Below are 25,717 nucleotides of genomic sequence, written 5' to 3' on the forward strand. Positions count from 1 at the left end.
GAAAAAGAAAACACACACACACACACACACAAAAAAAAAAAAAACCCAAGGTTCAAAACACTGTGCATGGTATGCTATCATGTGAATGAAAAGGGGAAGAAAATATGTATGCTGTTTTTGCTTAATATGCATTAAAGCAGATATTTCTTTGAAAGATATACAAGAAAACTTGCAGATCCCTAGACTGTAATCCCTTCCCCAGATCTACTAAGGCAGAATCTGTGCACGCAGTGGTTCTGAAGTTTACTGAAGTTTGATAAGCACTAATCTTATGGAGGAAAAATCTGAGAAGTACTTTGAGATTTGCGGCCCCAGTTCCAACAGGTAGAATTTTGCCCTGTTTCTCAAATCTAGCTGACCCAGTACCTCAGCTTTAATAACTAGCTTCCCCACCCCTATTACCTCACCTCTGTCTCAGTAAACTACTTAGATCCATTCTGTCCAACCTCTTCCTCCTGGTGTGTAAGGGGCCTGGACTACTGAACTGGGTCAGGGTATCTGGAACCAGGAATGATCTAAACATGAACAGTTCTGGCAACAATTCATTCCTTACTCTTTTTTTCCCCTAAGATTTTATGTATTTATTTGAGAGAAAGCACAGGGGGAGAGAGAGAGGGAGAAGCAGGCTCCCCATTGAGTAGAACCCAACATGGGGCTCTGTCCTAGAACCCTAAGACTGTGACCTCAGCCCAAGGCAGATACTTAACCAACTGAGCTATCCTCGTGCCCCCCCCCCCACTTCCTTACTCTTGATTTAGACATCTGGGACAAGAGAAAAATTCAATGGTCAGTTCAAGGAGTAAACGGGAAAAAAGTTGTAGCAGAGGGCAGAGATGATAGATGAATAGGCTGAGAGAAGGAAGATGTCCCCTAAAGTGACAGAACTGAAGCTTTTGAAAGGGAGCCAATAACTGATCCTCTGGTTGGGAAACAGTAGAGAACAAGTTCAGACCACGTGTTCTTCCAGAACCAAAGCTCTGCCCTCCCTTTCAAAGCAATGACTGCCATCACCAACACACACCCCTGAACTCTGGGCCTCTGCTAACCAGCTCCAGACTTCCCTGAGCTGCCTGCCCACCGATCTAAGTTTCTGAATGCCTCCTGTTCCCACCAATCGTGAAGTACTTCCCATCTCTCAGGACACACTTTCTAGGCTGAACTTGCTCTTAGTATCTGTAGCTGCATCTGTTCTCCACTGACACTTTCCCTCTGCTGGTCTGATCTGATTCCCACATCTCAACTCTCCAGGCCTGCACTATTATCCCAAAGGGAATCAAGTCCCAGGAGGCCTCATAACTTGGTTGCTGGTTGAAATTGATATAACAAGTTAGATGGGAGCTCTGTCTGGAAGTACTTGGTCTGTTAACACAACCACCTGCAACCACATGAAAAGTAAATAATCATATTAATGCAGGTTAATTCAGGATGATGGACACCAAAGGAGCAAAGGTTTGGCTAGTTTTGAGCTGGTATAAGAATAGGACTTTAGCTATCAGATGTCAGAAAAATAGGAGAACAAGTAGGTTAATGGATAACAGCAGGCAGAGGTTAGAACAAATCAAGGATATGCCACATCAAACAATCAGAGTCCAGTGACTTAGGTCTGTTCCTGAAGCAACATCTGCCCCACACCACTCTTTGCCAAGGCGGGTTTGGTATGGGAGTGAGCTCAAAGCTTCTTACTCAGGTAAGCAATCACAGGCGGCCATGGAGGGGGCAAGAGTGACAGAAGGCTCTAAACATCATAATAGGTGTATATGAAACTTGGTGGAAAGACCACTGGACCAAGGTCCTAATAGACCTGAGTACTGCTCTCTGTGCTTCTCTTTTCAGTGACCTCCACTTCGATCCCAAATCCTGCTCAATGGAGCCATCTTGCTTTCAATTCAGCACCCCTATTTCCAGGAACTTGTTCTACATCCATCTGTCACCTGACTCTCATGACCAAGAGCAGATACTTGGCCCTTTAGGTCTGTCTGGTGTAACAGCATTCTTAGCATACGCCCTCACTGTTAGCAATTTTGGAAACACTATGATCCCTGAGAGTGAACAGCCTGTGTCCCGATCAGCTGAGCCTACGGTCTATGAAGTGCTTAATTAAAAAAAAAAAAAAAAAAAATCCTGACACAAGTTGGCCTACAGAAACTGCTAGCTAAAAAGACGGAACCAGTTCTCTATATATGAAATGTCCTGGTCATATTAGTATAAAGAGAGATTTTAGCCAAGTGGGATTTTTTGTTTTTAAATGAAACTTATTTTAAAAGAGGAAGAAATATCACGAAGTCCTTTGAGGACGTTAGTTGTTTCCAATATTGAAGGTTGTCTATTTTCCCACATTCAATCTGTAGACTGAGAACTGTGTACCTTTTTCTCCAGGAAATTGGCCTCAGCCACAGTTGGCCCCAAAATGTCAGCAATGTAAGCAAATGCTAGCAAAATAAGTCTTCTGCATTAGATAAAATTTTGCCTGCTCTTTTCTCTCCTTTCTCCTTGACATAAGTCAGTAGTTAGCATAAAAAAAAAAATCTGAATTTCCTAAACACTTGACACATTTAAAAGTCTCCCAAAGAGAGACTTCTCTCTGCACCGGTGAAATGTTGAGGCTTTTCTACAGAAGTGTCTTAACCCGTCTTCCTACTGTCTAGTCATCCTCAAAAGTTACTCATTATTTCTCTGCCTCAGAGATTTTATTATTTGGTTTTTTTTTTTTTAAGATTTTTAAAAATTTATTTGGCAGAGAGAGAGTGTGTGTACAAACAGGGGGAGCAGCAGCAGGAGAGCGAGAAGCAGGCTCCCCACTGAGCAGGGAGCCTGACATGGGTCTCAGCTCGGTCCCAGAACCCTGGGATCACGACCTGAGCCAAAGGCAGATGCTTAACTGAATAAGCCACCCAGACGCCCCATCTTAAACACTTTTTTTTTTTTTTTTCCTTTCTTAAACACTTTAAAGAGTATCTCATGTTGTGCAGGATGTAGACGAGCTCCTCACCCTGGCAAAGTCCTCCATCCAGGCAAGTCACCTAAAGGAACTCATGATGTAAGTCAGAAAGATCTTCTCACTACCCCTTTTAAATACCTACATACTCCTGATACCTCATGTCCACTCTGGCCCTTTCTTCTTCCTTTCTACTACCCAATGTTTACATTTTTAAAAAATAACTAGCTAAAATCCTTCCTTCTTCATAATGGAAGTGCCCTTAGCTCAGGGAGCTCTCTCTCATTATACTTATATTCACTCTCTGTTCCCTTCATTTGGCATGTTGTTTTACAACAAGCCTTGTTTTTTTAACTTGTTTTTCCATTCCACTCATGTGCATATTTACCTTTTCACACTGGATGTTTGACTTTGAGGGCAAGGATCATATCTACCATTAGATTAGCACACAGTGGACTCACAATAAATATTTACTAATTTTAACTGATTGACAGTTAAAAGATGACAACCCTTGCTTTCATCTTTCTCTGTAACCTTCCCTACTTGCTTTTTATCATGAATCATTCCAGTTCCAAAGGCCAACCTTTTCTTTCTGGTTAGAACGTGTCTGGAATTCTATCTAGGTTTTTGCACTGGAAGGATGCTCTCCAAGAGAGACAGCAAAGCTCCAAGGAGTAGTAGGATGGCTCTCTCCATGACTTTCACCTTTATCTTCAAAGTAAAGGGAGTTCTCTTCCATTAGCATGCTCTGCTGCTGCCTTTTAAGCACTCTGACTCAAGGTGAATAAACAAAAAGGATCTTCTCTTGGGTCACCCTAGCATGAAATGCACAGGCTTCATTAATTACTAAGAGAGGCCAAAAGGAAAACAAAAACAAAAACAAAAAATTAAAAGACATAGATACATATAGATATTTATTTAAAAGACATAGATTTTATGTATATTTATTTATATTCATTCTAAATTTTGAATCATTCTAACATTAGCTCAATCCCAAAGTGCTCAAGACCTGTTCTATTCCACAAGGCATCAGTAGGAATTGGGCCTGACAAGCATATGTTTCAGAAAGGAAATCACAAAGAGGGGATCCCTGGGTGGCGCAGCGGTTTGGCGCCTGCCTTTGGCCCAGGGCGTGATCCTGGAGACCCGGGATCGAATCCCACGTCGGGCTCCCGGTGCATGGAGCCTGCTTCTCCCTCTGCCTATGTCTCTGCCTCTCTCTCTCTGTGTGTGTGACTATCATAAATAAATAAAGAAAAAAATATTTAAAAAAAAAAAAAAAAAGGAAATCACAAAGAGGAGATGGAGGGACCCTGGATAGGAGGTTTGAGTAGTAGGATTGAACTTGAAATCTCATTCTCTCTTTTTCTCTCGCAAACAGCCTCCTACCCACATCTGTCAGTCTTGCTTGTGAAATAATAAATAGTATTTGCTGAGTGCTTTCCATTTGCTAACTGCTTTCCCTAGATTATCTCATTCAGTCCTCACATTAACTTTATGAGGTAGGTACTATTATTACCCTCGGCAAAGAGAGGATATAGGACAAATAATCAATGAGTGAGTAAGTGGGCTGTGAAATGTCACTCTTCAGCTTTAGACATTTGAGGAATAGGAAGCAAGAACCCAAGTACTTATGCCTAAAAATTTTTGCTGTCCTTACTTGGGAATAGAGTGGAGACACTATTGATGGACTACCTTCAAGAGCACAGCTTCACCTTTTCAGTCTCAAACAATAATTGTATTTTAACATAGTGCGACAATTGTTGTGGTCAACATAGTAACACAAGGGTCTATTCCTTCTGGTTCTATTCTACCAGCCCAAGAGCCTCAATATTTTTCTTGACATGGTATAATCATGCTTTCTCCCTATCTACAACTATTGCACTCCATTGTTCTTAACTCAAGATAGAAGATCACAAGGCTCTCTTTGTCTTCTTCCTGGAGTGCCTACAATAGCCATAAGATTGTTCAATTGGAGCACGTATGTGACCTTAATAAAAATCCTTTTTCCTCTCTGGGCCTCTGTTTCCTCATCTATAGGTAAGTGGGTTGGACCAGATCATCTCTAAGGTCCCTTGCAACTCTAACATTCTCTGTTACCAAAAGAGAGCAACATTAAATCTGAAAAGGCAGACTGTAGTCTTATTGTGGACTTTGCTGAATTATGGGTCCACTTAATTATATAGACAATAGGGACCCACTGAAGGATGGTGAATAGGGAAGTGATATGATTGGAATTGACTGACCATGACGTTTAGGAATAGGGAGTAAAGGGGAGAAGTAAAGAGATCTGAATAGGAGAGATGGGAAATATCATGAGCAGACAAGAGTTTTCTAGGTGTGGCAACTAACTAGATACAGAGAACAAAGGAGGCCTGGGGAGTCAAAATTGCTGGTGATTGGGATGTTACTAAACAGAAATAGGGAGGTAGAGAGGAGTCTGCTTTAGAGGGTAACATAATGAATTCTATTTTGTACATACTCTATAACTCAATTTCACTCCTACACATTAATCTCAAAAAACTCATGGACCCATATAACAAAATACAAGTGGAAGAATGTTTATTGGAATATTGTTCACAGGGCAGCCCCGATGGCCCAGTGGTTTGGTGCCGGCTTCGGCCCGGGATATGATCCTGGGGACCCAGGATCAAGTCCCACATCGGGCTCCCTGTGTGGAGCCTGCTTCTCTCTTTGCCTGTGTCTCTGCCTCTCTGTCATGAATATATAAATAAAATCTTTAAAAAAAGGAATATTGTTCATAAAACAATAACCTAGAAATAATTAAAATGTCCATAAACAGGAAAGCAGATAAATTGTAATATAGTCATGCCGTGGAATATTATATGGTAGCCAAAACAGATGAACACACTATTATATAGATAAAAAATAGCAATATAATATAAATTAAAAAGTTAATCTCTTACATTCAGCATAATATCATTAATAAAGTAAAAAACAGGGATGCCTGGGTGGCTCAGTGGTTGAGCATCTGCCTTTGGCCCAGGGCATGATCCTGGAGTCCTGGGATCGAGTCCCACATTGGGCTCCCTGCATGGAGCCTGCCTCTCTCTCTCTGTGTCTCTCATGAATAAATAAATAAAATCTTAAAATAAAATAAAGTAAAAAACAATCAACATAAAGAATAAATGTAATTACATGTGTAATCATACATATAATCACATATATAATCCTTTTAAAAAACACATATTTGGTATGTGTGCTGGTCTTGTTTTTGTTTTAAAGATTTTTATTTATTTATTCATGAGGGACACAGAGAGAGGCAGAGACACAGGCAGAGGGAGAAGCAGGCTCCATGCAGGGAGCCCAACATGGGACTCGACCCCGGGTCTCCAGGATCATGCCCTGGACCGAAGGTGGCGCTAAACCACTGAGCCACCGGGGCTGCCTTGTTTTTGTTTTTCAATTGAAATCTAGTCAACAGGGATCCCTGGGTGGCACAGCAGTTTGGCGCCTGCCTTTGGCCCAGGGTGCGATCTGGGAGACCCTGGGTCGAATCCCACGTTGGGCTCCTGGTGCATGGAGCCTGCTTCTCCCTCTGCCTGTGTCTCTGCCTCTCTCTCTGACTATCATAAAAAAAAAAAGAAAAAAAAATCTAGTCAACAGAAAATATTATTGTTTCAGGTGTACAACACAGTGATTCAACATTTATATATATTACAAAGTGATCACCACAATAAATCTAGCTACCATCTGTCACCATACAAAGTTGTTACAATATTATTAACTATATTCCCTATGCTGTGCATTGCATCCACTTGTCTTACTTATTTTAGGACTGGAAATTCGCACCTTTTAATATCCTCTTCCTATTTCGTCCATTCTTCCCCCTCTGGCAACCACCAGATTGTTCTCTGTATCTAAGAGTCTGTTTCTGTTTTGTTTTTTTAGATACCACATATAAATGAAATCGTACAGTATTTGTCCTTCTCTGTCCAACTTATTTCACTTAGCCTAATATCCCCTAGGTCCATCCTGAGGACCTTGCAAATGGCAAGGTTGTTGCAAATGGCAAGATTTCATTTTTACTTATGGCTAAGTAATATTCCATTGTGTGTGTGTGTGTGTATACACCACATCTTTATCCACTCATCTATGGATAAACACTTAGGTTGCTTCTACATGTTGACTATTGTAAATAATGCTACATTGAACATACAGGTTCATATGTCTTTTCAAATTAGTGTTTTTGTTCCCTTTATATGAATACCCAGAAGTGGAATTACCCATAAGTGGAATTGCTGGATTGAATGGTAGTTTCTATTTTTTATTTTTCCATACTGTTTATCTGTTTGCATTCCCACCAACAGTGCACAGGGTTCCTTTTTCCTCCATATCTTCACTGACACTTGTTATTTCTTATCTTTTTCTTCCTGGCCATTTTGACAGGTGTGAGATATCTCACTGTGGTTTGGATTTGCAGTTTCCTGATGACGAGTGATGTTGAGCATCTTTTCATGTGTCTGTTGGCCATCTGGATGTCTTTTTGGTGAAATGTCTACTCAGTTTCACTGCCCACTTTTTTATTTTTAAAAATTATTTATTTATTTATTCATGAGAGACACAGAGAGAGAGAGGCAGAGACACAGGCAGAGGGAGAAGCAGGCTCCATGCAGGGAGCCCGACGTGGGACTCAATCCTGGGTCTCCAGGATCACACCCTGGGTTAAAGGCAAGCGCCAAACCTCTGAGCCACCCAGGGATCCCCCACTGCCCCCTTTTTAATAGGATTATTTGTTGTTGTTTTTTTTTATATTGAGCTGTGTGAATTCTTTATATATTTTGTATATTATCCCTTTATCGGTGATATCATTTGCAAACATTTCCTTCCATTCAATAGGTAGCCTTTTGTTTTGTTGATGGTTTTAAGTAATATGTATTGATACAGTAACAGAATATAAATAGAAATTAAAGGAATGATAAAAATAGGATACAAGATGCTTACTTTGGATGCAGAAGGCATTGGGATGCAGTGAGGAAAACAGATATAGATTATTGTCAAGGAACTAGTTTTCATGTTGGATTTTCAGGGGTTTATTATGTTATTTAAAAATAACTACTCAGGGGCACCTGGGTGGCTCAGGTGGTTAAGCATCTGATTCTTGATTTCTGCTCAGGTCATGATCTCAGGTTTGTGAGACAGAACCCCACATTAAGCTTCTCTCCCTCACCTTCTGCCCTCCCTCCCCCACTCATTCTCACTCTCTCTCAAATAAATAAATCTCTTAAAAAACCCATAGAAAGTAACTGATCAAATAAACACATAAATTATCATAAGAACAAAATGTATTAAGCATAACTAAATATAGATCTCAAAGAACACTACTATGGTTGAAAAAGATACATTAGAAGATAAAGCAGATTGGTAGACAAAGTAAAGAGAAAATAAAAACATCTCTGAAGTGAATGCTACATTAGAAACAATGAAAAGTAGGGATAAAGTATGATTAAGGCATGTCAAAACATGAGGAACAGGATAGAGAGAATAAAAGAACACAAATATAAAAATGATACAGAGAAGGTATACAAAGAAGATTCAACTCTTGGATGTGATTGAAATATTTATTTATTTTTTTTTTAAATTTTTTATTGGTGTTCAATTTACTAACATACAGAATAACCCCCAGTGCCCGTCACCCATTCACTCCCACCCCCCGCCCTCCTCCCCTTCCACCACCCCTAGTTTGTTTCCCAGAGTTAGCAGTCTTTACGTTCTGTCTCCCTTTCTGATATTTCCCACACATTTCTTCTCCCTTCCCTTATATTCCCTTTCACTATTATTTATATTCCCCAAATGAATGAGAACATATAATGTTTGTCCTTCTCCGACTGACTTACTTCACTCAGCATAATACCCTCCAGTTCCATCCACGTTGAAGCAAATGGTGGGTATTTGTCATGAAATGATATTTAAAGATATAATGGAAGACATGTTTCCTCAATAAATATTTAATCTGCAGATCAAAAAGATACATCAATATTTGGGGAAAAATGTTATAGTAAGATGAACCCAAGATATATATACCTGTAGAGACTAATGTTCAAGTATATAGAACTAATTATATGAGAATCCGAAGAGAAAAGGCAGGCAACTTAAAAGGAAGAAAGAATTAGGTCGACTTCAGAAATCTCTGCAGTGATATTCAAATGCTTGAATACAGTGTATGACTGACTACACAGTTATTTTTTTTTTTAATTTTTATTTATTTATGATAGTCACACACACAGAGAGAGAGAGGCAGAGACACAGGCAGAGGGAGAAGCAGGCTCCATGCACCGGGAGCCCGACGTGGGATTCGATCCTGGGTCTCCAGGATCGTGCCCTGGGCCAAAGGCAGGCGCTAAACCGCTGCGCCACCCAGGGATCCCTGACTACACAGTTATGAGAAAATGAAAGTGTGACCCCAAACTACACATCCAGGTGCAGCAGGTAAAAGCTGCTGGTTATTTCTCCACATTTATTTTCTTCCTTCTTAACACAAAGAACCCTGATTTTGAGCCAGACAATTACAATCACCTAAATGGCTATATATCCCATGGCCATGTAACTGATGTTTTTCTAATGAAATATAAACAGAAATGTTGTGTGTCACTTCAATGAAGTCTCCTTGAGGGTAGGGCTCTATCCTTTTTTTTTTTTTTTTTTTTTTTTTAAGATTTTATTTATTTATTCATGAGAGAGAGAGAGAGAGAATGAGGCAGAGACACAGGCAGGGGAAGAACAGGCTCCATGCAGGGAGCCTGACGTGAGACTCTATCCAGGGTCTCCAGGATGACACCCTGGGCTGTAGGCAGCACTAAACCCCTGCACCACTGGGGCTGCCCAGCTCTATTCTTCTTGATTCATTCCTTCACTTTGCTGTCTGAAATATGGATATGATGGCTGACACGGAAGCAGCCTTTTTGGACCATGAGGGCAGGACCATTCTTTAAGAAATGGTACAACAGTGAGCTGGAAAGAGTGTGGGTCCCTGATGAATTCATGTAGACATCATGCCTGCTCTGGACTTCTATTATGTGAAAAAGTAATAAACTTCCATGTTAAAATCTCTCATGTGTATGTATGTTGGGGGAGAAAGATTCTTTATATTAAGCCAAACTTAACACTAAATGATTATGCCAGGCAGCTGTCTTCAGATATAAAGTTAAGAAACAGGACTTCTCAACTTTGGGAAGAAAATTAAATGATGAAACTCAGCGAACAAAAGTTAAATCAAAATAATATACAAATAGGGAATATGGAAGACACTGTAAAAGAATTAATGATGAAAATTTAATTCACTTAAATACAAAAATAAGATTAAATAACTATGGGAGGGGATCCCTGGGTGGCTCAGCAGTTTAGCACCTGCCTTTGGCCCAGGGCATGATCCTGGAGTCCCGGGATTAAGTCCCACATCAGGCTCCCTACATGGAGCCTGCTTCTCCCTCTGCCTGTGTCTCTGCCTCTATCTGTGTGTGTGTCTCTCATGAATAAATAAATAAAATCTTAAAGAAATAAAGAAATAAAGAAATAACTATGGGAATAATGGCTACCAGATAGAAAGCAAATGATAACACAAAAAACAAAAGTATGGTAGAAGATTGAAGTGAAATGAAATGAAGTTAAAACATTCCCTACCTACTTTATTTTTGAAGACATTTTCTTGTGGGGTTGAAAATTCCCTTTAACAAAAATAAAATTAGAATGATTGTAAAGTATTGTCTTCAAGAAGATGTATGACAAAAGGTGTGGTTGTTGACTTTTCAAAGTCACAAACAGTAACTACCTCTGTTAATAATTATAATAAAATTAAAGAAAATGTGCTGATTTTCTCCTCTTGCATCACACGGGATCTATAGATATAATCTAAAGTTGAATATTTTATTTTAAGATTTTATTTATTTATTCATGAGACACAAAGGGTAGGGGGACAAATATAGGCAGAGGGAGAAAGCAGGCTCCATGCAGGGAGCCTGACATGGGACTCGATCCTGGGTCTCCAGGATCACACCCTAGGCTGAAGACAGCGCTAAACCACTGAGCCACCCAGGCTGCCCTAAAGTTGAATTTTTAAAAAAATCTTTTACATAATGATTTTGACCTCTTAGTGATTTTCATAATTTTTTTAAAAGAACTCGGGGTTGGGGGGTTGTGCCTGGGTGGATTAGTTGAAGTGTCTGACTCTTGATTTTAGTTCAGGTCATGATTTCAGGGTCCTGAGATCAACCCGTGCATCGAGCTCCATGCTCAATTGGGATGTGTCTGCTTAAGTTTCTCTCTTTCCCTCCTCTCCTCTCCCCCAGTCCATGATATCTCTCTCTCTCTCAAATAAATAAAATAAATCTTAAAAAATTAGGAACTAATAACTTTCATAGTGAAGAAACATTTATCTAAAGTTCAGCAATTTGTGCAGTTTCACTTCAATTTCCTTTACCTTCACTAAATGAAAGTATAAAGTTACTATTTTTTGTTTTAAACTAGCATGTAGAGTATGATTCCCATTTTTGTTTGCTGATCTCCTTGTCATTCAACCTAATATTTATTTATCTACCTACCTACTATTTTCTTGTCTATATCTTAGTTGCATATTGAATGTCTTGAAAGGGGCATATTGAATGTCTCAACAGGGGCACCTGGGTGGCTCAGTGGTTGAGTGTCTGCCTTTGGCTCCAGTCATGATCCCAGTATCCTGGGATCAAGCCACACATCAGGCTCACTGCAGGGATCCTGTTTCTCCCTCTACTTATGTCTCTACCTCTCTCTGTGTGTCTCTCCTGAATAAATAAATAACATCTTAAAAAAAAAAATCTTCAACAAATGTCATTTGTGATAGGTTCAAATGGTGGAATTTATTCTTTGTTTATATATTTTAATAAGCATCATGTATTAGTTTGATAAAACATATCAACCCCGTAAAAACTAGGGTTTTTTTTCTCATAATAGTTTTATTTTTAATAGCTCCAAATGGGTTTTTTTTTTAACAAAGGAATTTTCCCACTTTCTCCTGGAAAAAATTTTATAACTATGCAAAAATGAAAATGAATACCTGCCCCTATACCCAGACAGAAAGTAGAAAATAGAAACAGAAAATAGAAAAGCTTCTATTTAAAGCTTTTAATTTTATTAAAATTACTAACAGGGGTAGTCTCTGTTTGTGACTTTGAAAAGTCAACCACACCTTTTGTCATACATCTTCTTGAAGATAATACTTTACAATCGTTCTAATTTTATTTTTGTCAAAGGGAATTCTCAACCCAAGAAAATATATTTAAAAATAAAGTAGATAGGGAATGTTTTATCCTCATTTAATTTTTTCCTGCATTTCATTGCATCCAAGGTAACAGACCTAAATAGTGGCAGAGTTGGGATTAGAACTAAAATGTTCTAATTTCCAGACCAGATGTTCCCAGAGAAAGACAGTTACTGTTATTTTCCCCTTGTTGAATACAACTGGTTTTCATGGCAATAAGATAACCAACACATACCCAATGGAGCCATTGGTTCATAGAATTTTCAACTTGCAAGGGACCTTAGAGATGGTCTGATGTGAGGAGTCTGCAGAGGGCATCAGCAGCCTCCTCTCCAGGCCCAAACTGGCGCCCAGCTCCTGTGCCTCTAGGCTCTCATTTCAGTCCTCACCAGTTTTTTTTTTCTTACCTGATTTACATATTAATGTTCCACATAAGATTCCATTTGAAGAAGAGGCATGATTTCTACAAATAGATTTAAAACCACTGATAGCCTAATCTTACAGAAATAGAGAGGTGATTTAATATAATCATTGCAAAGTGAGGAAGTTTCAAGAAGTACCAACCAATTCATAGGAGAATAAGCAATCTTGGGCCAAGCTTATTTTGAGACTGTCTGATATCATTCCATTTAGGAGCAGCTGTTTTTCTGAATTCACACTTCTCTTTTTTTCTAAACCGCTAGATAACTAACCCAAGTATATAGACTGTACAAATTTTATGTGGTCAAGAAATTGTAGATTAGATGCATGAACAAGAATAAGAGGAAAAAATGTCAAATGTCCTGCCTTATAGTGTTTCATGTTCTAATTCAGAATTGTCTAACTAAAAGCATCTGTCTGCAATTAAAAATGTGGATCCATTTTAAAGGTAATAATAGAAATGTTCTTTATTAAAATATCACTATGTCTCTGAGGTTGATGAGGTCAATTAAATGGAAGATGGAGGTAATTTAATACTTTACATTTATCAAGGGCTTTATAGATTATAATCAGTAAAACAGCATTTGGTCTGGTAGGAAGGGCACAGGCCCAGCCTCAGATCCACTTCAACATCTAGTAACTGGGAAACTCCAGGCAAACCAACTTAGCTTAACTGACACTCAGTTTTATCATCTCTGAAATGGGACTTCTGTGAGAATTAAGTGTAATGACACATATTAAGTACTTAACTCTTTCTCAAGTAATTTTAGTTTCCTTTCCTCTGTTTTCCTGGCACGTTGAGTATAATGATGCTTTTATTAGACTATTTTAAATATAGAAGAGTATAAGCAATAATACATGGCAAGCTATTTTTTGAATAAAGAATAATTTTGCAACCTGCATCATAACCAGTAATCAGTATATTGCAAAGAAAAGAGCCCTGGGTCTACAATTAGAAGACCTCAGTTCTTATCTCCATTCTGCCCTTTTTAGATTGAACCATATGAAATAACTATTTTTATAGGTCACAAATGGTTGAATAGATTTGTGGTACTGGAAAAACAATGTTCTCTCTGAGATTCCATTTCCTCATTACATGAATTTAAATAACTACATTTATTCACTGATTAAACATTTATCATATACATATTGTGTGGCAGGCATTGTTTCATGTGACGATGATACAGTGAAGAACACAACAATGTCCTTTTCCTTGTGGTGCTCTATTCAATAAGGCAGACATGTAATAAACAAGCAAATAAGCTTACAAACAATACACTTTTTTCAGGTAGTGATAGAATATTCAGTAACTAGGTGATCTCTAAGGTTTGATTCTGCTTGAAAATTATAAAATATGAAGTCATTTTTATAATAAATTATTTTCTTACTGAAATAATTTAAGATATATTTGAAGATAAATTTGTACTCTTTAAAAATAGAAAGAAGTACTTTCACTGTAGGAAATCTGAAAGAGAATCTTCAGAAAATCTCAAAAGGATTTAGGGGATTATATTAGGAAATAGTTTTGGCTCCATGTAACAGAACAACCAAATAGTAGTTTACTTTTCTCATGAATCAGGAAGTCCAAATCCAGCTGCTCCAAAGCTAGTATGGCACCATAGTGCTTTCAGGCCAGGCCACTCTCAGCCATCTTCACCATAGGCTTTCTTTCTTTCTTCTTTTTTTTTTTTCTTTTTTCAAGATTTTATTTATTTGAGAGAAAATGAGAGAGCATGAGCAAGGGGAGGGGCAAAAGGAAGGGGCAGAAGAAGAAGCAGACTCCACTGAGCAGAAAGCCCAATGCAGGCTCAATGCAGGGACCATGCCCCTAGCCAAAGGCAGACACTTAACCAACTGAGCCACCCAGGCACCCCCATCATAGACTTTCTTCCTCATGCTGGCTGTTTCACAGTTACAAGTTGGCAGATGGAAACCCCTCCTGCAACACCATACAATGTTTCAGGTCAAAGGATAAAATGTAACTGCCAACTTACTTTGCCTCCTTTTAAAGTTTTCCCAAAAGCTTCAGCTAGCAAATCTCACTTATTAGCAGAAACTGGACCACCCCTAAATTTTTCAGTGGAGCACATGGCTACCCTATATGAAATTAGGATTATGTTAATAAAAGAGCAGAGTTCAGAGAAATATTGGTTAAAGAACGAGGTGTCTCTATCAGAGGGATATACCAACCTTCATTCAGAAATATGATTCTGAATATCTGTGAAACAAACATTTACCAGGGAAAATCATTACTAAAAGAAAATTTTCACACAAATATTCTTAGATAGCAAAAACTATTTGGCATACAATGATCTCCAATTCCCTTCTCCAAACTCTACCTCTCAGGAATGTGTTTGATTAGGTTCTACTTTTATTATTTGCTCTAGTTAAGTCCACCTGTAATATCAACTCCAGGGCTTGGTTTGAATAAATATGCAAGCACTCCATGTATCTGAAGTGATTTTCTATTTCCTTCCTTCCACACCAGGTTTAGGAAGACTTATAAACAAATAAAACCAATGATTAAAATAATAGCTAAGGGATCATGTTTGAGGAGAAGAGCAAGAAAACAAAATCTAAGGGGATACAAGTATGCAGAAGTCCCTGGGATTATCAGAGGGTTCCACAATTGTGAGTGTCCCTTACCATCTGAATTTTAGCAATCTAAGTATGTGTATAAAATCTGCTAAAATGTTTATAAAAATTCAAAAAAAAATTCATTGTCCAAATGAAAAATCAGCTATGATGAATATATGAGGGTACATCAAGTAAAATGGTGTGGGTAAATGATGAGTGGTTCCTCTGGGTATCCCTCACCCTGGCATTTAGAGAAACTCTGGGATAGAAAGTGAGAGGTACAGATACCCAGGCCTAGTGTGCGGTGCCATAAATGTCACACCTGCATGAAACTGGAAGTCACAGAGCTGGTCTCCATGGCAGTGGCTGGAGGAAAATGTGAAGATGTGAAGTGGTGCTCAAGAAGCCATCAGTTCACCACCCAGTCCTTCTGAACCAGATTTTCTTGGGTGGAAGGCTGGGAATATGCATTTTTAACAGATTCCTAGGTAATTCTTATAGACACTAAAGTTTAAAGAACCATAGCTCTAGATTGGTGTTTCTCAAATGCTAGTCCACAGACCTGCTACAATATAGTCCCTTTGGGAGTTTTAAAAAATAAGGAATTGATGGCAGAGAATTCAAAATCATATTTTCTAGTAAAAAAACTTAGAAGCGCAGGATTTGGTATAGACACTTAGGGAAGAATCCAGGTACTTTAAGAATGAGCCAGATGGACCTAGTGTCTTGCTTCTAATTAATGGAATACAGCAAAGATGATGGGATATCATATCCAAAATTAGGTTACAGAAGAACTGTGGCTTCTTGCTTGCTCACTCTTGTTCTCCCTTGTTTGTTCTGAGAGAAGCTTGTTGTCATGTTGTGAGCTACTTGTAGCAAGGAGTAAGGAACTGAGGGAGGCCTCTGGCCAACATCCAGTAAGGAACTGAGACCCTCAGACCAACAAGGAACTGAGTCCTGCCAATAACCTGTGAGTGAACATGGAAGTCAACAGCCCTACTGACACCTTAAATGAAACCTTATGAGAGACTTTGAGATCAAGGCATTCAGCTAAGCTCCACCCAGATTCCTGATTTACAGGAATCTATAAGATCATAAATGTTTGTTGTTTTAAGCCTCTAGAGGAGGGGATAATTTATTACCCAGCAAAAGTTAATTCATACAGGAGTATTTCATGTAAAAATATTTATCAGTTTTTAACATTTTGGCATATAAAAGAATATGTCTTGGTCATATGGGATTTTCTTTCATATACATGAAACACCTTATTCCTTGATACTGCAAATAAAAACAGACTTCTTGGGAGGAAACTTTTTCTTCTAGCCTTCAAAGATTCTTCTGGCTGGTCTAAGGATTAAATTGACATGAGGAAGATCAACAGAAAAACTAACTTAATTTCACATATATGGAAACGACACATGCACGAGAGGTTCAAAAACAATGGCAAAATGAGGTATATATGCCATGATGACCTAAGGAACAGGATAGGGGCCTGGGGCTTCAAAGGGTAGGAGGGCTATTCACACACAGGCAATAAAAAAATAGCAGATGTTTGGTAATTAGATATTTGTCCTGCCATACAAATGGGTCAATCAGATAAAATTTATTTCTGGTAATAGCTCTGATTCTGGAAAAGACACCCAATTTAGGTTCTTTCAGGTAATTAAGAGAGGAGCAAAATTTCTCTTGAGCCTGCAGTGTCTTGATTGCCTTCAGTTCAAAACAGTCCACCTACCAAGGGATACCTAGGTGGCTCAGTGGTTGAGTGTCTGCCTTTGGCTCAGGGCAAGATCCTAGTTCAGGGATCGAGTCCCACATTGGGATCCCTGTGAGGAGCCTGCTTCTCCCTCTGCTATGTCTTTGCCTCTCTCTGTATCTCTCATGAATAAATAAATAAAAATTAAAAAAAAAACAACCCACAACAGTCCACTTGCCAAAGTGGCACATTTTGGGGAGATCTGTTCTGAACCCCTCTGCTGTGTAATACTAAGTTTTAGAAGTTAGGCTTCAAGTTAGGCAGAGAGCAAATGTAAATCTCTAATGCAGAATAGGTGCTTACTAAATAGAAGGAGAACTGAATTAATAAGCCAGAATAGATGACTGGAACAGATAGAAAATAAGATTCCACTTGATCCAACAGGCCACTGGTTCTCAACCCTTAGTGCAAATCAGAATTACTTAAAGGGCTTATTACACCACAGAATGCTGGGGCCCACCTTTTTCATCTTCAGAATTCCTCATTCAGTAAGTCTAAGATGAAGACAACGAATTTGCATTTCTAGGGAGGTCCAGGTGATATAGATACTGCTGGTTCAGGGACCATACTTTGAAAACCACTGCAACAGGCAGTGGTTCTATAGTTTCTTGTTGGGGGAGTGACATGAGAATAGTGCTCTCAGATGACTCATAAGGCATCAAAGGAACAGCAAGGCTGAAGGGATCAAACTTGAAGTAACTGTGAGGCTCTTACTAAAATAATTAGGTGATGGTATTTGGGAGCAAGGAGTTTTGCAGCCAAGGGAAATTAAAAAGGAAATATTGAAAAGGCTTGTTTACTTTATCAGTTCTCCTCCAAATATTGCAGTTTCAATAGTCACTCTAGCTACAGAAGGAGGAAATCAAATTATTATCATTCTTAATGAAAGAGTCACACAGCCATGTTTGCTGGATGGGTGAGAGACATGAAGTACCATCCAGCTTGGTTCCTATGAGTCAGTGCTTTGAGCAATATTTACTGCTATAATTAACTCCTCTACCAATTCTATTTACCTGATAAAATTGTCTTTGGGCTTCCATATGGCCCTGGCTTCCTCCAGGATCATTGGCTGGAGGTTCTGAAACCCATTCAAACCCTTCAGATTTGTGCCTCATCTGATTTACACCATTTCAGAACACTGGGTGTAATTCCTCTATGAGCATTCATTATCTCTATTTCCAAGTTGAAAATGATTCAAGCAGTGAAAGAGTACATGATTGTATTTATTCCTGGGTTGTTTTTGAAATGCAATTATTTCCTTGATGTTCTAGAGACAGTGGTGTTAATAGACTGCTTTCCAAAAGCATGGGGTTGCTGATTTCCAGGTTTCTGGCAACTGTTAGCAGATGTCATAAGCAAGGGTGATGGGGCAATAAACAAAGAAGGCCTTCTTTCCATCTTCACTGTGGCACACTCCCCTGAAAACTTGGTTCCCTTTGCATTTTCATTATCATTCCTTGTAAATGGTTCAAAAGTTCAAGAGTATCAAGAATAATGTCTAAGTGGTCATTTCAGATGCTGACTTATTTTTGTTCATTGGGACATTGGCTACTTTCCAGCAATTTCTAATGCTAAAACAATGCCTCCAGGACTGGCAACATCAGAGCACTGTTCAGAGATATCTGTGGCTGATTTACAAAAAAATTGGGGGGTAGGGGGAAGCAAAGCATCTTGAGGGTTGTGAGGATACAAATTTATCCCCTCAGGATTTTCCAGTACAGTAAGGGAGAGACATTTATGAACAAGCAAACAAATTGGTATTAATAAAATGTCAGGGCCAAAAGAAAGCATCCCAAATGGAAAATCAGACATTTTAAATATGTTTTAAATGTCATGAACATAACTTAGTTAATTTCTAGTATTACCAATAGCTGTTTCCATAACAGAAATGAGTGGTGACTCCTGGACCTGGACAGTGAGGAAAAACAGAAGGAACCCTTTTCTGTCTCTCTTTCCCCTGATTTATTTATTAAATTTATTTCTTGAGTAAACATTTTAACAATCAAGTGTCCTGGTTTCCCTCAGTCTCTCCTCTGCCTCACCTCTTTGGCACAGGGCCTGATACCAAATACCAACTTGCACATTTGCTTCGAGCAAAGCATGCACCTAGATACAGCAATTACAATGGTTTTTGTTTTGACTTTACCTCTTTTTTTTTAATTTTGAAACTTTATTTTCGTATATTGAGCTATTTATATTTTAAATAACGTAATCCTGTAAACGTAATCCCTAATTTTTAAAATTCCTCAGCCTGAGCGTCTGCCTGCCCAGCCAAGGAAGGCTCCCTGATCCCCCTGAAGTGGCCCTGGGCCCTCAGACTCTAGACTTTACCTCTTTTAATGAAACCTCTATTTAAAGGTTATACTTTGAAAGGTATACTTTCAAGTTGAACAAAGCAAATACTTTTTTAAAAAATTGCAAGTCAATACTTTTTTAAATCAAGATAATAGACAGGATCTCCATCAGTAAAGCAGCGTTCCCATCCCATGTTGCACGAGGCTCATGTTAATATGCCTCCATTCTAATGGTCAGTTTCAGAGTAAACTTGCTCCACATTCCTGTGTTCTGTTTCTCTAGGTACAACCTTCTCTGCAAGGTTTAAAGATTATAAAATGGCCAAATGCTTTCAAAAGCATGGATTTCCCTGGTCTTTAAAATTCTTAAACTGTCCATTTTATCACACTCAATGGACATCTAGCTCCTGCAACCCAAACCCACAAGCATACTCATTCCTATTAGGCTGTTTACATCTACTTTGAAGGTCTTTCAACTAACCTTTTTCCTGACCCACCCCACAATTTCCTCTGGTTTGTTATTTGACAGACTATCTAAATACTTTACCCAAGTCATTTGCTTCCTTCCTACTGATAGCTTTTTAGTGCTTGCCACCAGCCCCTTTCTTCCTGGGAAAGGATCAAGGTTTTCTGCAGTATGGGCTCTGTAGCACATGGTCCATTCCTTAGCTCTTAGTATAATCTCGCTTTTTGAACTGGTTGTGGGGGGGACAGTGGGCAGGTATGAATTATAAACACAGCCCTAGGGATGCCTGGGTGGCTCATTGGTTGAGCGTTTGCCTTTGGCTCAGGGTGTGATCCTGGAGACCCGGGATAGATTCCCACATCGGGCTTCCTGCAAGGAGCCTGCTTCTTCTTCTTCCTGTGTCTCTGCCTCTCTCGGTGTCTCTCATGAATAAATACATAAATAAAATCTTTAAAAAAATAAAATAAAAATAAACACAGCCATAGCAGTGTGACATAATTAATTCTGGGCACTTAGAATAACAATATTTAAGGCTAATAAAACATTTCAAGGGAAGGACCTTGGAGGACTGTTAAACAGGTAAGTGGCATTCGTTTCAATTAGCATATCAATTGTTTCTATGAAGAAAGTTCATTCTCTAAAACAGTTTCATTATTTCCTTCTGAAAACTTCTCCTTTCAATTGTTTAATAATTATTATCATGGATAGCACAAAGGAAAAGTAAAAAAATCACAAATTCCAAATTAGTAGATACTGATCTAAGGGCTGAGGTGTTACTCAACTGGGTCCTTGGGCTCTCCAATCAATAGCAATTGACAAGAGGCCCAGTGGGCATTCTGGGCAAGACTTTATCAGGGCTTATACTCAGCACAAGGAAGACAGCACAAAGGAAAGCATCCTCAGGCTGACTCCCCAAGTAGAGGTCTAGAGGTGGGAGAGAGTTTTTAAAAGAAACTTAGGTGGAAAAGGGCAAGTCTAAGCCTGGAAAGGCAGGAATTTATTAGCACCTGCATACTTAAAGTTCATGCTTCTTCATGTGTCACATGTCTAATTAACATGTTAAATCTCCACCCTTGGGTGTAATTTTTAATTTTATAATGAGGGGGGAACCTGGAAAGGTAAGCCCTGGGGTCCATCTTGGCACAGACTGGTTTGGTCCAGTCTTCACCAGTCTGTGTAGTAAGCATCTTCTTTTCAGTAAGCATCCTCCTTCGCATTCCTACAAGGTATGCTACTTAAAAGGCAGAGAGTTTGAGCTTTTTCTTTTTTCTTTATGGAGGCAGCCCAGTAATGCTGGATGTTAGGGTCAGGATTGAGGGGACCTGAGCCCAGTCCCTGCTCTGTCTGTGAGGTATCCTTTGATTTGACCAACGTCTGTGTGTATTTTAGTTTTCCCAAGGAGCACCAAAGGTTTTGCCCATCTCCTTCCCAAGCAAATCTAAAGTAATCCAATACTTTACCATTCCTTTTTCAGGGCCCTGGAGTCTAGGACATTACTCAATATTTGCCTATTTTTCCCTGGAAAATTCACAATGTTAATGCAGTCCACTTTGCACTGTTGGGGCCAATGGCAAGCTCCCCAAGGTGGGCCACTTTGGCCTGAAGACTACTTTGAGTTAAAAAGCAATAAAAACTTAGCAGATTTTAGTAAAAGCTCTTTATCTCCCCATCAACTGCCTAAAAAGAATTTAGATAGAGGACTTGCTCCAGGAAGAAAGTTATCACCATAAGTAACTACATTATGATATGAAGTAGGTGTGGTATACAGGGAGGAATCTAGCAAGGCCTATTTGATCCAAGTTCTCTCTAAGTCCTATTGTTTCTGGATGGCCCAGCAAACATTTGTTTACCAAACATTTACTCTTTTTCATCCTCCTGTTAATTGCATTCCTTTCCTCTGAGTCATAGATCCCTACTCCTCCTCAGTTCAGGATGACATGCATACCTCACTTTGCATGCCTGTCTTTAGAATATCCACCTCTGTGTGGATTCCCTGTAGGTACACTGCTAAATTTTATTTTCTCCTGTTAATCTATCTCATGTCAGTTTGAATCTTGGTCCAGATAGAAGGACCCTGAAGGGGACAGGAATTCCTGCTCTCCTGATAACACCTAAAATACACTGGTTTCTCAACTCAACCTTGCTGAAGAGTCTCCCAATGTGAAAACAGCACCAAAAAGTGTTTTTAAATTGCTAGGTAAAAGGAACCAGGGAACACTACCATTCGTTCCTGAGCCAATTTTCCTAGTGACCAGATATGAATTTGGAGAATGGTTGGATGGTCTGAGATATATAACCTGTGTTGATGTTACAGGATTTCTTCTCCCCTAAGCACCCATAGCTCCTGGCCATGCCATTTCAAATGCAGAGTGGTGTACAGCAAAGCAAGGTTTATTGAGCGATAGCAAAGTGATAGTCCAAAGCTCCTGCAGAGGGAGGAGACCTGAGAGGGTTTTTACTGGAGGTTTTAAGTCTAGGAGTTTTTCTGAGCTTGTTGGAGGGCTGTTTGAATCTGATTAACCCTCCTTGCACCTGTCATCCAATCAGGTTTTTGTCATCTATCATGTGGGAAAGGGTAGAGAACTTCTTCCAGGGTGGTGTAAAATCCTTTTAAGGATGGTTTCCTCTTAGGGCAGGGGCCCCCTTGCCTTGCCTGCCTTTATTCCAACTGTCCACCACTGACATACTAGAGCACTATGTTTTAAACATCCAAGTTAACTACTACCCTCATATTCTGGGCTTGATAATAATAGAACTATAAATTAATAAAGCCACCTTTCAGCTCAATGACAACAGAGTCTGAATGTGGGCCAGATGTCAGGAGATGTGCATATAATCTTTCCCCATCACTAATTATAATCTATAGTACAGATCAATTCAGTGGAATGGTTGTATAAGCTAGTGGAAACTACTCGTCAAAATCAAGTTGGTATGGGGCATCTGGGTGGCTCAGCTGATTAAGCCTCCGACTCTTGATTTCAGCTCAGGTCATAATCTCAAGGTTGTGAGATTGAGCCCCACATCGAGCTTCATGCCTGGCATGGGGCCTGCTTAAGATTCTCTCCCTCTGGGCAACTTGGTGGCACAGTTGGTTGGGCGGCTGACTCTTGGTTTCAGCTCAGGTTGATATCTCGGGACCATGAAATTGAGCCCTGCTCCAGGCTCTAAACGGAGCACAGAATCTGCTTAGTTTCTCTCTCCCTTTCCTCTGCCCCTCTTCCTACCCTCCCTCCAAATCAATCAATCACTCTTTTTTTTTTTTTTTTAAGATTCTTGGGGATCCCTGGGTGGCTCAGCGGTTTAGCGCCTGCCTTTGGCCCAGGGCGTGATCCTGGAGTCCCAGGATCGAGTCCCGGGATCGAGTCCCACATCGGGCTCCGTGCATGGAGCCTGCTTCTCCCTCTGCCTGTGTCTCTGCCTTTCTCTCTCTCTCATGAATAAACAAACAAACAAATAAATAAATATTCTCTTTCTTTCTTCCCCTCCCACCCCCACCCCACTCCCATCTCCTGGGTTCTCTCTGGGGAAAAAAAAAATCAAATGGGTGTGGTATAGATTAATCCCATCATCTACTATTCTATCTGTAAAGTTCTTTTTAATTCTGAAATGTTTTCCATTTTGAGGAATACTCTGTTGAAATGCAAATATGTCTTGAAGGGGTTATAGCAATCTTTTAACAGAAGACACGTTATAAACAGTTAATGTTTTAGCAGAGATTGGTTATAAATTCAATACAGGCCAGGGAGAGCAGGGAAGGCTGAGGCTGATGAGAGAGGTAGAAAGACGCCAAAACAAATTTTATTACCCTTTCCAAAGTGCTTTTTGAGGACCACCTTAATTCTGCTTGTCATTATCCCTGCTGACCATCTCTGGATTGAAGCTGGTGATTTCCCTGAACACAAGGTCAAGCTTCACAATTTGGATGACAAATAGCAGCAACCTTACCATTATCTAGTCTTTAGTCCAAGACATGTCCATCTTCCTTCCATTGGCAACTGAATCCATTTTGCCTAACTTTTTAAAGATGCTCAGGCTGTCAAGCTGTGATTTTCACCCAGGGCTCTCATCTACACAATAAAATACAACACATGACCTGTTTGTTTTTTTCTCTTCACAGGAATCAATAATATTAACACTATCCCTGCAAAGCCAGAGGCTGGAGATTTGCATTTTGAAAATAACAAAGGATAAGGGAGGACCCATTTAAAAATTTTTTGTTGGCAGTCTGAAATGTCTAGCCCTACCACTAACAGAATTAACAGACAAAATGAACTCCAAACAGCTGAACTGCTGGTACAAAGGAAGGAAATTATAAATACCCACTGTGAAGGGATCCCTCGGTGGCTCAGTGGTTTAGCCCGTGCCTTTGGCCCCAGGGCGTGATCTTGGAGTCCCGGGATCAAGTCCCACATCAGGCTCCCTGCATGGAGCCTGCTTCTCCCTCTGCCTGTGTCTCTGCCTCTGTGTGTGTGTGTATCTCATGAATAAATAAATAAAATCTTTAAAATAAATAAATAAATAAATAAATAAATAAATAAATACCCATTGCGGCCTCATGACTCGATGCATAGAGTAAGACTACAGCTGGCACCCATATTTTCCTAACAAACACATAATTAGAGATAATTTAGTTCTTAGGTTACAGGACATCCAGGAGAGATTGTTCCTGAACTGGCTAATGAACATTACACAGAGAGAAGAGGGGGAATCTCAAGGAAGGAGACTTTATAATCTTCCCTTCAGACAGATGCACAACCAGAATCACTTCTCTAAAATTCTAATATTAAATATTTTGAAGAACAGGAGCATTTCATAACTTAGTTATTGGAAAATGAACTAACACGAATCCATTCATCCTGAAAACCTGACATGAACTGAAGCAAGACTATTTCTAATCTTTACCTATACCATTTAGTGTTCATATGCAGACAATTCACTAGCAAGTTTTTCTTTGCACAAAGGATCTTTCCATTTTGTTCAGTGAAACCATGTTTGGCTTGCTATTATTGTTTAGAAATTAAAGTAGGAATAGAAAAGTATGTGTAAACGTTGTGTGGTCAAAGGGGTGGACTATTGGTGAGTGGCTTTGGTGAGTTGCTTTTAGCATCTACTCCAAACTCCTTATTGAGGCCTTTCCTGTCCTGTAGAAGCTGGAGAGTTAAAAAAATACATTTCTGATTTCCTGACCCCTGAGTTCAAATAGCTGATTTAATACACACATCTAACTTTAATACACACATCTTTCAAGGCTTCCTCTTGAAAGCCTACAAAAATACAATAAAGAGATTTATTTTTCTAAAAAAGATACAAACTTTCTGGGGCTGGGAAAACAAGAGGCAAGAACATTAATATTTTGGAAGATAGAGAGCGGTAGTGAAGAAGCCAGGGAAAAACCCAATTTACATTGTAGGATTCTCAAAAGGTTCAAGAACTCTGTAGTAGTAACACAGGAGTTGAAGTGAGGGGACATCATGCTGAAATAAGGAGGTCTGGGTAAAAGATGTTTAAGAAGCAGTTAGATCTTGAGAACTCTTCCCCATTCCACACTGCTGGGTAATGGCCTGCCTTTATCACAGCAGAGCCTAAGGCTTTATTTCCTATGGAGGTAAGAGTGTCAGAGAGAAATGCAAGGCTTCCACTGAGGGCTGAGTCCTATGCAGATGAATGTCCACTCAGATGTCCCCAAGGTAGAACTGTAGCTTGGTAATTTCCATCTACTTGCTCAGAGCTTCTAGTATGCTTCCAGTATTTTCATTCCTCACTTGTTTTTGTTTTTTTTCTAATAGGTATTTTTAGGGGTATAATTTATATACAGTATTGAAATGCACACATCTGTGTAAGTCACACCCCTAATACCACATGAGACAAGTCCAATGCCCCAGAACATTAGTCCTTCATTTTATTTTATTTTTTAACTTACTAAAATTTTTTTAAAAGATTTTATTTGAGGGGATCCCTGGGTGGCTCAGTGGTTCAGCGCCTGCCTTTCGCCCAGGGCATGATCCTGGAGTTCCGG

The 25,717-nt window shown here is 39.4% G+C and overlaps 2 long non-coding RNA genes across 3 annotated transcripts in view; one reads left to right on the forward strand and one right to left on the reverse strand.

Moving 5' to 3' along the window:
* Positions 1 to 25,717, reverse strand: part of LOC144324111 (uncharacterized) — a 262,943-nt gene that overhangs the window by 186,010 nt on the left and 51,216 nt on the right. The gene's annotated exons all lie outside the window — the stretch shown is intronic.
* On the forward strand, positions 1,582 to 24,242 carry LOC144324110 (uncharacterized). Its single transcript, XR_013389512.1, has 3 exons — positions 1,582 to 1,687; positions 2,970 to 3,037; positions 23,819 to 24,242. It is a non-coding gene; the product is annotated as an uncharacterized LOC144324110 (long non-coding RNA).

This window comes from Canis aureus, chromosome 11 (assembly GCF_053574225.1).
Source record: "Canis aureus isolate CA01 chromosome 11, VMU_Caureus_v.1.0, whole genome shotgun sequence".
NCBI classification, from domain to species: Eukaryota; Metazoa; Chordata; class Mammalia; order Carnivora; family Canidae; genus Canis; species Canis aureus.